The sequence below is a fragment of the Eumetopias jubatus genome, unplaced genomic scaffold (genome assembly GCF_037043125.1).
Source record: "Eumetopias jubatus isolate StellerSeaLion01/CBP00866 unplaced genomic scaffold, mEumJub1_p1.0 scaffold_3, whole genome shotgun sequence".
Lineage (NCBI taxonomy): Eukaryota > Metazoa > Chordata > Mammalia > Carnivora > Otariidae > Eumetopias > Eumetopias jubatus.
In genome coordinates, this window is record NW_028274809.1 from 115,350,255 (window position 1) to 115,364,285 (window position 14,031).

Here is a 14,031-nt window from a genome sequence, read left to right on the forward strand (position 1 = left end):
AAATACACTGTTTGCTGAAGAGTTGATGAATCTGAAAAAATTTATCAACTAAAACTCAGTCTTCGACTTCACTTATACTATCAGTTTTATCATCATTATTAAAGCTTAGCATGCTATCTTTTTACATTCATCTTCTGATCTGTTTTATCACTGTAAACTGTCTTATTCTGACAATTCCCTCCTCTTTTTTACTATGGGCAGAAAATGAAAAATTCTGAATTCCAAACAGGACCCAATGAAACATAAAGACAAACAAACAAACAAACAAACAAAGAACTTAAAGGAAACTGAAAATCTAGACCCTGGTGGTAGACTGAGAGTTAAATAATGTTGTAAAAAATAGCCAAATAAAATCTGTTCAAGCTTCATCTGTTGTCATGGGGCTGAGGATTCCAAATCATTCACTGCCTCCTATATAAAGCTTTGTAAGAGATTTATTTCCTACCTTTATTTTTACTTAATATTAGAAAGAATTCCTCTGAGGAGCAGGTGTGCTTCCTTTTTTTGCATGAGATCCTCTTAAGGAACCTTATCTCCCATCCCATTTCAAGTCCTTCAAATTCAAATCTAGAAAGTCAAATTTATTATTACATAAAACGTAAGCTTCTAGCTTATATATCACAATCATTCTTTCTCTAATCTTGACTTTCCACTCTTATTTGATTGTTTCTTGCAAGTTTTAAAAGATTATTTCATTTTAAATGCCACCAGAAATCTTCTATGAAACAAAGAAGGTTATGAAAAAATAAAATAATCTCTAATATAGTTTCAACTGCTATGCTTATCACCTTTCCTCTTTCCCTCTAGAACATGGCCACTCTTCTAAAGTCTGCCCGATTAATGAAAGAGCAGCTGTGAAGAACAACATTTGAAGGGTTGACTGAACATGAAACTCACTTAAGAATGTCTACTTAACAGCAGAGTCACATGGCAATTTACATGTAAGAATGTTTGCTGCAGCATTAAACTCATGCCAACAAATTTCTGAACCATTTCTCTAATCCATGACTTCTAGCATTATTTTAATGACATGAAAAAATGCTCATAATAATATAAATAAAAAGTAATGATTTTGTTTTTAAGTCTAATTGGCATGCCTTAAAATTTGGAAAAAATACATTAAAACATTAATAGTAAGTTTCAGAAAGTGAAACTACAAGTGATTTGGTTTACTTCTCATTAGTAAAAAAAAAAACCTTTAAAAACAATTATTGAGGGGCGCCTGGGTGGCTCAGTCGTTAAGCGTCTGCCTTCGGCTCAGGTCATGATCCCAGGGTCCTGGGATCGAGCCCCGCATTGGGCTCCCTGCTCGGCGGAAAGCCTGCTTCTCCCTCTCCCATTCCCCCCTCTTGTGTTCCCTCTCTCGCTGTGTCTCTCTCTGTCAAATAAATAAATAAAATCTTAAAAAAAAATTATTGAGTATTAAACGTCCATAATTTGAGAGGAAAAGGGTACTTATAACCCTATGTGTGAGTAAAGAGATGCCAAGAAAGTGATAAGTAATGGGATTTTTTTAAGAATTTTAATTTTTATATACTGTTTGAGTTACTTTTACCAATTAGCATATTCCATTTTCACATTAAAACTGTATTCTGAAATGATACTAGTAACAAAATTAAAATTATAAATATGAAGAAAAAAGTGGAAGTAAAAACTTAACTTACAGAAAAATGGACACACTCCTAGTACTTGGATCAAGGAAAAAAAGAAAAAAGAAAACAATACTCCCACAACTAACCATTTTAAAATTTTTAGTTAAATTTTTCTCCAGGGCGCCTGGCTGGCTCAGTTGGTTAAGCAACTGCCTTCGGCTCAGGTCATGATCCTGGAGTCCCAGGATCAAGCCCCATATCGGGCTCCCTGCTCAGCAGGGAGTCTGCTTCTCCCTCTGTGACCCTCTTCCCTCTCGTGCTATCTCTCATTCTCTCTCTAATAAATAAAATCTTTAAAAAAAAATTTTTTTTCTCCAAAAGAAAATACCAGGGTCAGTAGATTTACAGATGAAATCTAGTGAACTAGCAAAAAAACAAAGGAAAACAAAAAGCAAAACAACTAATCTTATACAAACTGATCCAGAGAAGAGAAAAAAAATGCATTAGAGAATGGTCTGTGGAGTTGTCATAATTCTGACAGCAAACAAATCCAGCCATTCATAGAAGGCCATGATACGTGATCATCCAGTTGAGTTCAACTCAGAAATGCAAGGGTAATTTTACCATTAAAAATATCCATAAGGGGCGCCTGGGTGGCTCAGATGGTTAAGCGTCTGCCTGCAGCTCAGGTCATGATCCCAGGGTCCTGGGATTGAGCCCCACATCGGGCTCCTGGCTCAGCGGGGAGCCTGCTTCTCCCTCTCCCCCTGCTCATGCTCTCTCTATCTCTGTGTCTCAAATGAATAAATAAAATCTTTAAAAAATATATATCCATAAAAGCAATTCAGTTCATTAAAAGATTAAGCAGAAATGCATTTAATAATATCCAATACTCAGTCATGTTCATTTAATAATATCCAATACTCAGTCATGTTTTACAAAACCCCATTAGCAATTCTGATAAAGAATAGCTCAAAAACCTAGAGCAAACATTATCCCTAATGATGAACCAGAAAAGATGAGTTCTGTTTCTACTTGTATTCAACACTGTACAATAAGAAAAAGAAATGTATTATACTATAAGAGAAAAAATACAGATTGTGAAGTCTGAAAAGCAATATTATCACTATTCACAGATGATATAATTGTCACAGAAGACTAAAAAGCCTCTAAAGACAAATTATTAGAACCAGTAAGAATTTAGAAAAGTTAGTAAATATCAGATCAATATATATAAACACCAACCGCATTTCTCTATGCTAGCAGCAATCTGAAAAATAAAGTTTAGAAAAGATACTATTTACAATAGTAACAAAAATATAAGGTAGTAAAAAACACATTCCTTTATTTAAAGACAATGAATCAGACTTAAATTAGTACAGAGAAATACCACATTTATGGATAGAGTTAATATTGAGAGATATCCATTCTTCACTTAAGATTCCCCATAATCCCTACCATAATCCAACTTACAACAAATTCACAAATTTTATATGGAAGAATAAAAAGCCAAATATATCCAAAACTCTTCTGAAGAACTGGATGGGAGTAGGGTAAGGGCAGGAGCATGACTGTCAAATACCTACACATCCCCTAGAACAAAGCAAAATATGGAAATGAATAGAGAGCCCTGGAAACAGCCACTTTTATGTGAAAACTAGATATATGACAGCAATTGTCCTATAAATCATTGAGAAATAATTCAATAAATGTTGCTGGCAGCAAAAGAAACCAGCAACAAAGTGAAAACACTATGGAATGGGAAAAAAAATATTTAGAAACGATAAATGTGATATGGGGTTAATATCCAAAAAATATAACGTATTTATACAACTCCATAGCAAAAAAACCACAAATAATCCAATTTAAAAATGAACGCAGGACCTGAATAGACATTTTTCCAAAGAAGATGTAGGAACGGTCAACAGGTACATGAAAAGATGTTCAACATCACTAGTCATTAGGGAAATGCAAATCAAAATCAAAAGGAGGCCTCACTTTATGCCTGTGAGAATGGCCATAATCAAAAGGACAAGAGATAATAAATAATGGCATGGATTAGGAGAGAAGGGAACCCTTGTGCATTGTTTGTGGGATCGTAAATTGGTGCAGCCACTATAGAAAACAGTATGGAGGACTCTCAAAAAATTAACAGAATTACCATTTGATCCAGCAATTCTACTTCTGGGGATATATCCAAAGGAAATAAAAATTCAAAAAGATAATCTGCATCCCCACATTCACAGCAGCATTATTTACAACAGTCAAGACATGGAAACGACCTAAGTGTCCACTGACAAATGAATAAAGAAATTGTGGTGGGCGCCTGGGTGGCTCAGTTGTTAAGCGTCTGCCTTCGGCTCAGGTCATGATCCCAGGGTCCTGGGATCGAGTCCCACATCGGGCTCCCTGCTCAGCGGAAAGCCTGCTTCTCCCTCTCCCACTCCCCCTGCTTGTGTTCCTGCTCTCGCTGTCTCTGTCAAATAAATAAATAAAATCTTTAAAAAAAAAAAAAAAAGAAAGAAATTGTGGTATATATACACACAGGGAAATTTCCCACCATTAAAAAAAAAAAATGAAGAAAACCTACCATTTGTGACAACATGGATGGACCCTGAAGGCATTACGCCAAGTGAAATGAGTCAGAGAAAGACAAATACTTATCTCACTTATATATGGAACCAGAAGAAGAAGAACAACAACAACCCCACCAAACTCAGAAAAAGACATCAGATTTGTTGTAACAGAGGGGGTGAAGGGGAGAAACTGGAGAAAGGTGGTCAAAAGGTATAAACTTTCAGTTATAAGGTAGGTTCTGGGGAAGTGAGGTACAACACGATGACTATAGTTAACACTGCTGTGTGATATACGGGAAAGCTGTTTGAGTAGATCCTACGAGTTCTCATCACAAGGAGAAAATTTTTTTCTTTTCTTTTTATTGTTATCTATGAGATGATGGATGTTAACTAATAAACCTATTGTGGTGATCATTTCACATATGTGTAAATCAAAGCATCATGCTGTACACCTTAAGTTAAACTTATACAGCAATGTGTATCAATTATTTCTCAATAAAAATGGGGAAAATACAAATATAAATAAATAAAAATCTGTTATCCATATGAAAAAAAAGGGAAATTAGATCCCTACTTGGTATCATATTCAAAACTAAAGTCTAAGATGGTAAAGTCATGAAAGGTAAACCTTTAAAATATTTAGAAGAAAACACAGGAAAAGTAGTTGTCTGAAATAAGGAACTAATAATCCAAATCATTTTTTAAAAGTAATTTCTACACCCAACATGAAGTTCCAACTCACTACCTCGAGATCAAGAACCACATTGCTCTTACCGACTGAGCCAGCTAGGCACCCCTAATAATGCCAATCATGAAAGAAATGACAGTAAGTTTGACTATACTAAGATGAAGAACATTTGTTCATCAAAAGATACCATAAAGTCTAACTGCAATATGCTGCTCTGGACTGGATTCCAAAACAGAAAAATGACTGATGGAAAATTAGTGAAATCCAAATAAAGCATGGAAATTTAGTTAATAATAATGCATCCAATGTTAATTTCTTAGTTTTGACAAATGTACCATTGTTATATCACATGGTAAAATTATAGAGGAAACTAGGTAAAACGTACTGTCTTTGCAACTTTTCTGTAAATCTAAAATTATTCCAAATTAATAATAATAAGAAAGATACCATAAAGTGAAAAGAAGAGCCACAGAACTGGGAGGCTAGATCTGCAACAAATAACTGACAAAAAAAAATAAATAATGTACAGAATATATAAAGAATTTTTACAAAGCAGTATGAAAAAGACAACCTGATAGGGAAATGGGCAAATGGACTGTTCAAAGGAATAACCACAGGAATCACATATATATGAAAAAATGCTCAACATTACTAGCACCTTAATTATATAAGACCATATCGTATACTTACAAGTTTGGCAAAACTGTGATGGTGAAGACATGGATCAATGAAAACTCACACACATCACTGCTGAACATGTAACTGATCCCATCAGTTCAGCAAACAACTATCTTGTAAAACTGAACATTTACATATCTTATCTAAAAATTCCATTTCTAGGTTTAGACCTTATAAAAAGCTCTCATGAATGTATGCTAGGAAACACACAGAAGAATGTTCACTGTAATACTGTTTGTAATGGCAAAAAAGGAACCTCAAAAGTTCATTTACAGCAGAATGGAGGAAAATTGTGGTATGGCATTCACACAATGATGTATCTTATACATAGAAATGATCAAAATTTCTAAAGCAAGAGAATGACAACATTCACAACAGTGGTCACTTCTCTTGCAGGGGTGGAAGGGGGAGAAGCTGGGGTCATGGGATGGGGATGAGTACACTGGTATCATCCACTGCAGTACTGGTGATGTTCTTGGGTTGGGGTCATGGGTTCACTCATGGTGATCTGATTATGTTTTAGAACAACATATTTTATTTTTTTGTCTGTATCAAATATGACATAATAAATAAAATCATCTATGGTGGTTTTGAGGACCAAAGAAAAGATCTATAAAATGAACACAGTGCTAAAATGGCCATGCACAGTGCTCAATGTATTAGCAGTAGGAAAAAAGGGTGGTTCTATTCCTTCAACAAAGATATATTGAATGCTAAGAGTGAAGCACTGGAATACAGAGATGAATAAAATAGTTTCTTCCCAAAGAAACATCTGTGGCCTGTTTATATACTTAACGAAGCATGTGCTTTGCAGACATCATTTGTTAAGTCTTAACAGTTTATCTTGCCAAAATAAACAGACTGGTAACATATCTTAAGAGGAACTTATGGAATAGCATCCTCTGACCTCTGGTATCTCAAAACGAAGAAGCAGGACATTTTCTTAAAACTATCTTTGTTTTCTTTAGTACATATATAACGAATGTTATAATAAATATTCATATATAGTAAAGTACAAATAAAATGTAAAAGCCTTATAAGCTTTTTTATTATTGAAAGAGCAATAATCCCTCCTAGAAAGCCCTGATATTAGACAAAGCAGAAAATCACAGACTCTAAGAGCCCCTATTCATTAGATGGTGATTTAAAATAAGAACTAAAAACTTCTAAAGAGCCTTCTGGTTCCTCCTGAATACCAATACAAGTAACTCATGAGGCAAAGTGTGAGAAATTTGGTTGATGACAATTGGCAACTAAATCTTTCAGTCTAATCACGGAGAACTGAAACCTAACCAAGTGCTTTTTCATAATACTTTGGCCCTGCTCCATGGCCACACTGGCCAACACCCAGCAGCCAAGCCAGAGCACGTGCACAGAGATGACGAAGGAGTCAAGCTAGACACTATGTGCTCATGCCCTAAGTATTGTCAGGCCTGCTGCCAGAAAGGCTTTGGAGAGGGGCTTAGAGCTTATAAGACTACTTGACCCCACTTTACTCCATTTGGGAATGGAGGGTGGAAAAGGTAATCAAACTATGATAACAGCACTTACATTTCAATGCTCATAATTAACTTAGAAGTGTATAGAGGAGTGAATCTGGAGCCCTTCAACCACAGAAAAATATCTGTTTATGTCTATGTGAATATAAAAAAAAAGTCATTAGTTTTATTTATGAAGATGCTGACAAAGGAAGCTTTCTAAAATAAATATGTATATGTGAATCTGCTCCCCCCTTTTGACACTCAATTCAATTTCAGAAATTAAAATCTAACATTATTATTTGATTCCAACTATATGACATTCTGGAAAAGGCAAAAACTATGGAGATAGTAAGGGCGCCTGGGTGGCTCAGTCAGTTAAATGGCTGCATTCGGCTCAGGTCATGATCCCCGGGTCCTGGAATCGAGCCTTGCATCAGGCTCCCTGCTCTGCGGGAAGCCTGCTTCTCCCTCTCCCTCTGCCTGCCGCTCCCCCTGCTTGTGCTCTCTCTCTCTCTGTGTGTGTCTGTCAAATAAATAATTAAAATGTTTTTTAAAACCCCCCAAAAGTATGGAGATAGTAAAAAGATCACTGGTTGCCAGGGGTAGGGGAAGGAGGTGGAGGACAAAAGATTTTTAAGGCCCCAAAACTATCCTGTATGATACTGTAATGGTGAATACATATCATTGCACATTAGTTAAAATCCACAGAACACATAACACCAAGCGTGAATTCTAATGTAAACTATGGACTTTGGGGGATAAGGATGTATCAGCCCTGGTTCATCAATTTTAACAAATGTTTGCCACACTGGTGGAGGGATGTTGATAGTAGGGGAGGCTGTTTGCATTTGTAGGGGCAGGGGGGAAGGATGGGATATGGGAACTCTGATTTTTCATTCAATTTTGCTATGAATCTAAAATTGTTCTAAATAATAAAGTGCATGTGTGTGTAACCCTAATATGAAATATTGTAAAAGTACAAAAGATAACTCTTGCATTGAAAATACATCTCATGCTAGAGTAGTTCTAAATTTGATTGTTATGCCGTAAACAATTCCAAATCTATTCCTAACTATAACGGGACTATGGTTACTATCAGATATTTAGTATGATCCATCCCACTACAATAGACCTTTTTTCTACGAACAGCAAATAACCAACATGAGAACTCCAAATATTGTCCGTGAAATTGAAAAGCTCATTCTTTGATCATCAGTATTTTCTTCATATGTAAACATAAATTACATGAGTTAGTAAAAAAAAGCATATGATTCAGGCATAAAAAAATGCAGGAAGATAGATAATTCATTCTCACACAGAAAGTTTTATTTCTAAGGAATAATCTTTAAGAAGTTCCTTAACCTGGTTTAACTCTGCATTCCATATCTCTGGCCTGAGGCTGGTGCTACTTTATTACTCTTTACAAGGACTTGGGAGTGAAAACAAATTAAACAATCAGAGATTGTAGAGGATGGGGAAGAAGTGCCAAGAACACGGACCACTCGCAGTGTTCCTTTGCAAACATGATGAAAAAATCATTTGGCAGAAATAACTAATGAGACCAAAACGTGCCGACAATAAAAGAAGGTGGGGGGAGAAAACTCCAGGTAAATGTAAGAGTAAAAAAAAGTTCTATCGATATACTGTTTCTTAATCTGGAGGTTGGTATACAATTGTTCATTTTATTATTTTTTATAACTTTTATATATATATGAAATTTTTTACTTTATATGAATGAAATATTTTACAGTAAGTTTAAAATTTATAGGCATTGGCACAACCCCCAAGTCCAACGACAGATCAAATAATATATGTAGTGCACAGTGTAAAACATTAATAAGAAAGGACATATGAAAGATTAAAGACTCAAAGAACTCTTATTAGTTTATGCTGTTGTTCACTGGTTGGAAGAATTTAGATTCTTTTCCTGGTGTAGCATTATTTAAGGCAAATAAGGCAATATAGATAAAATCACAGAAATGTCACAAATAAAACTTCATGAACTCTACTTAAAAATTTAGAAGGCTTTGAATGTTAAATGCAAAAGGAATTAATTCATTCTCTTATTTTTTTTTTCTTCTAGCCAGCCCTAAAGGCACAGAATTAATTTAACTTCAGCATACCTATGCAGCTAACAGTATTCCTGGCTTATAAAAGACCCCAAGAGAAATTGATTTAGTGGACAAGTACTGCAGCTGTTAGAAGAATCCTATAGATAGATCACTGGGGGGAGGGGGGAATCTGCCCCCATGAAAACACCAAGAGTCTGAGCTGTAATTTTCAGAGTTTTTTTTAAACATTACAAATTCCTTAATATATTTTCTTCCTTTTGGAAATGCACCTGAATTTTCAAATTCTAAATGCTAAGTAATGTATATATATCAAGCACCCTACCTGGTACATGGTAGGTGTCAATAAATATTTATGGAATTGAATTAATCCAGCAATAATCCTCATGGGCTGACATCTCAGGGACTTGCCTGGCTTACAAGGGGTAAAAGGGCAATCCCTTCTTTCTACCTCATTCTAGTGTTCATTTCTGAACCCCTGGCACATTAGATCTGGTTAGGCTTCTAATGCTAATAACACTGTTTTAAACAATACAAAGGATACTATATGGAACAACAGTTATGACAATAGGTAAGCTTTATTCTCAACCAACTATACTCCACCTCAAGTGCAAGAATTCTGTAAAACATAGACACTGGTTCTGTGCTAGGATTAGCACAGCAAATTGAGAAAACCGGAGGTGACTCATATACAAGTCAGGAAAACAATGCATTGGTAAAATTATGATCCAATCAGGATTAAATAAAACAGTGAAATTATTAGTTTTAAAGATTTTATTTATTTACTTGACAGACACACAGCAAGGGAGGGAACACAAGCAGGGGGAGTGGGAGAGGGAGAAGCAGGCTTCCTGTAGAGCAGGGAGCCCGATGTGGGGCTTGATCCCAGGACCCTGACATTGTGGTCTGAGCTGAAGGCAGATGCTTAACGACTGAACCACCCAGGTGCCCCAAAACAGTGAAATTATTTTTTAAAGACTTCTTTAGTAAGAATCTTTATTTAAGGTGCAATAATAGCCAATTTTCTAACAAATATCCTAACGGAGGTAAAGCTGTTAATATTAAGAAGTATACTTTAAACATGCAAGGTTTAAAAAAGACTCATGCACCTCATCTAATTCTCGTTTAAAAAAAAAAAAACTCTTTCAAGCGGATGAAATGAATGCACATAATGGGGCTGGACAGCTGTCTTGCTCTCTACTATATCACCAGTTTACTCTTCCCTGGCCATCAGAACCACTGGGTGGGGAGGTTGGCATGGCTTCTCAAATAGTCCCATCTTCTTGTGAGTTAAGGGGCAAGGCCAACTATACGTGTATATTGTACGGACATCACCATGCCAGAAAGTGAGTTAATAGCTTTCCCTCTTATCACTGAAATGTCCCAAATTTATGCTTCCCAGTTCTCAATTTCAATTTATAATTTGGCTTTGATGCTTTCCTTTTCACTACGTCTCCTCCCCACAAAGTAATTATTCACTGAGCCAGAGAAAATAGATTCTGAATGAAGAATGCTGAACTTCACATGTACTCACTCATCCAACAAACTGCAAAGTTACTTTACCACGTTACACTCTATAATGAACTTCCTAACAACTTTATCAAGTATCTTTCTCTTTACTGCCTTGTCCTGCTGGTCTCGAGCTTAGGCTACAATTAAAGTTCCTTCTTTACAAAGTTTACCTACTACCACCTCCTTTACATATCCACCCCGAAACATACATGCACACCCAAACACACACACACTTCAAGGTTTAAGCATTGTGCCTGGCTGCTCTGCTCAATTAACTGAACAAGTTATGTGGCTCCTGTCTGATGAACCTACTGGGGGCTGAACTTAAAATTTTCTATTGACAAAAGAAACCAAGAAACAAACTAGAGTACAGAGTTCAAGTTATAGTCTCTTCAAATTTCACTGAATCGATTCAAATGGATGTACTAGTATTATAAATTTTATAAGACAACTGATATAATGTGAACAATTATTTTGTTAGAATTTTAGTTTTTAAGGCAATGATTTCATCTCTACAGTATTCTCATCTCTTCAGTCCAGGAATAGACAGTATCTGATTTCTGGGGTGCAATGAAAAAATTCTTGGCTTCAGGAAGCCTCAAGTAATACCAGGAAATTTTAACAGCCAACAGAACAACTTGGCTGAAGACTGGAATTACTCTTTTTGAGCACAGACTTTCAGTTCACTGCAAGTTGAAGAACAGTCATAAATAACTATCTTCACACATAGGCTAAATACACCAAGCAAAGACATATTTCATGAAACACACATTAGTACCACAAATTTCTCTTCCCATGTAGGTTTTTTTTCTTGCTACAGCCACATAATTACCATCAGAGACATAAACTTCTAAAAAACGAACAATCTGTATGTATTCCTAAATAAATATAGTTTTGAAAAAATATTCTCACAATAACACAGAAGTGTATATGCTGAATCTATTTTCCTATTGGGGGCAAAAAAAACCTCCTTCGCTATTAGAGAAAAACAAAACATTTCATAAAACTAAAATTGTGAAGAAAAGTAATATTAAAACTATTGGTTTGCACAAAACTCAAGAACTTGTCTTACCTTGGTAAAACAGTTTACATATCACAGGTTCTCAATAAGTGCTATTATTTAAAGGTTCATTTTTATCATTATTATTCCACATTTTATTGTGCGTACTGTACAGGCACTTCCGTATAGTTAACCCACCCCATGGAACACTAGAGGGAATTATTATCCTACCTATATCAACATGCTCAAAAAAGGTCAAGCAATTTGTCCAAGGTTCTGTAGTTTATAATTACTTGGCTCATGACAGTACTGTCTCCTTCCAATGTTCATGATCTTTCTGTATCACGCTGACTCTCAAAGCAGTTTTTTTTAATATGTCTCAATTTTTCTATTTTTACTTAAAAGATCATTTTTTAAATATATTTTTCCATCTGAGGTTGACAACTATGTATTATGTACTAGTACTACAATCACTGGGTGCCCAAGGAAACAAAAGATGATGTGACCTGTGTCCTAGAACTTCCACCCTGGTTTGGCTAGATTTGTTCATGTACTTTGCTATTAGTTGCACATTCCCCAGGCTCCCTTCCCCCAGCACACACAAGATATAATGAAAACCACATGAGGTTGAGATGACATTTAGGAGGATTTGTTTAGTTTTCTGGCAACTCATACTGAGGGGCCTCACTCTTAGCCCTCAACTTCACCAAACCTCGCCTATCTGGATCCTCTGAGCAATACAAAGCTTTAGACAAATCTTTCCCCTTTGCCTTTTTTAATAGGTAACCAATTATTTTTTTTCAATTTAAATTCAATTAATTAACATATAGTATATTAGTTTCAGAGGTAGGTAACCAATTTTTTTTTTTTAGGATTGTATTTATTTATTTGACAGAGAGCAGGAGACAGAGTGAGAGAGAGCACAAGCAGGGGGAGCAGCAGAGGGAGAAGGAGAAGCAGGCTCCCCACTGAGCAGGGAACCTGATGTCGGGTTCAATCCCAGGACCCGGGGATCATGACCTGAGCCTAGGCAGACACTTAACCGAACTGAGCCACCCAGGTGCCCCGGTAACCAATTATTTTTAAAACCATTTTTAAACATCACAGACAGATCAATTAAATTAATTAAAACAAATAAAAAGAAATAACACTTTTCTTAAATGAAATCTATTAGGTATATCATATCTATACCACACCTTCTTGTGAAACAAGCACAATATACATCAGTGTATATAGGCTTTCTGTATTCTAAAATTTCTCTATCAATCTTGACAGAAAAATTGTTTTCCAAGTTGTCAGTCTCCTGGTCAAAATAAATGAATTCTAAACTTAAAATCTGCAACCAAGAATGTTATATATCTTCCAGCAATTCTTCTATAAAGTGCTTAGGAACTTCATTTTTTTTTTTTTTTTTAAGATTTTTTATTTATTTGACAGGAAAGAGAGAGTACAAGCAGGGGGAGCGGCAGGCAGAGGTAGAGGGAGAAGCAGGCTCTCCGCTCAGCAGGGAGCCCGAAGCAGGGCTCGATACCAGGACCCTGGGATTATGACCTGAGCCAAAGGCAGATGCTCGACAACTGAGCCACCCAGGCACCCCGCTTAGGAACTTCCTTAACCCACAAACGAACTAAAAAATAGCCGTTTCTAAATACGTGATCAACATACTGTTTAATCCACCTGGTTTAGAACAGAGAACAAACCAAGGTGGGAGAAAGCACAATGAAACCATGTAAAATGAAACCTGATTTGATTCAGAATTTGTGCTAATTTGAAAGGGGTTTGAATCAAGCTTAAATTCTTAAAATTTCCCCATATTTCTATGCTCAGAACATAATTTTTCCCCGAGAAATTCAAATCTCACACATGATGCCTTTAAGCTTCTACTCCTCTACTACCTACATTTTTTTCCAACACATAAATACCTGCCTGACCTGGTTCCTTTACTCATCAAACCACTAAAGTGTCCAACTACATAAATCATTCTCCAGTTCTCTATCTTCTGAACACCCCTAAAGGGATACAAAAACTCACAAAGATGTTGCCAAACCCCCAACAAAACAACTCAGTTAGGATTTAACACAAAATTCAAACAGATATCTACAAATATTTTTTACTTACGATCTCTGAAAAAAACCCACATTTCGATTCATAAAAAGAAAAATTAGTTTCAACAATTTAAGAACCACTAGAGAGGAAAAAATCAATTATTTCCCATGATTAATGCAGTTATTCACAGTAACTGTTATAAACACAGCTGTGTTGTCAAGGAGTTTTAGTTTCCTAAATTAAATTTTATATTTGGAAAATATACAATTGACAACTTGTACCAAAACACATCTTTAGTACTGTTATTGATCTTGATTTAAAGAAAATTAAATTCTACCAAGATATACTATTAAACCATAGCATCAAAAAAATTAAATACAGCCTAATCA

The 14,031-nt window shown here is 35.6% G+C and overlaps 1 protein-coding gene across 2 annotated transcripts in view; it reads right to left on the bottom strand.

Annotated features, from left to right (window-relative positions):
* Window positions 1-14,031, bottom strand: part of XPO4 (exportin 4) — a 121,330-nt gene that overhangs the window by 31,146 nt on the left and 76,153 nt on the right. The window lies entirely within an intron of this gene.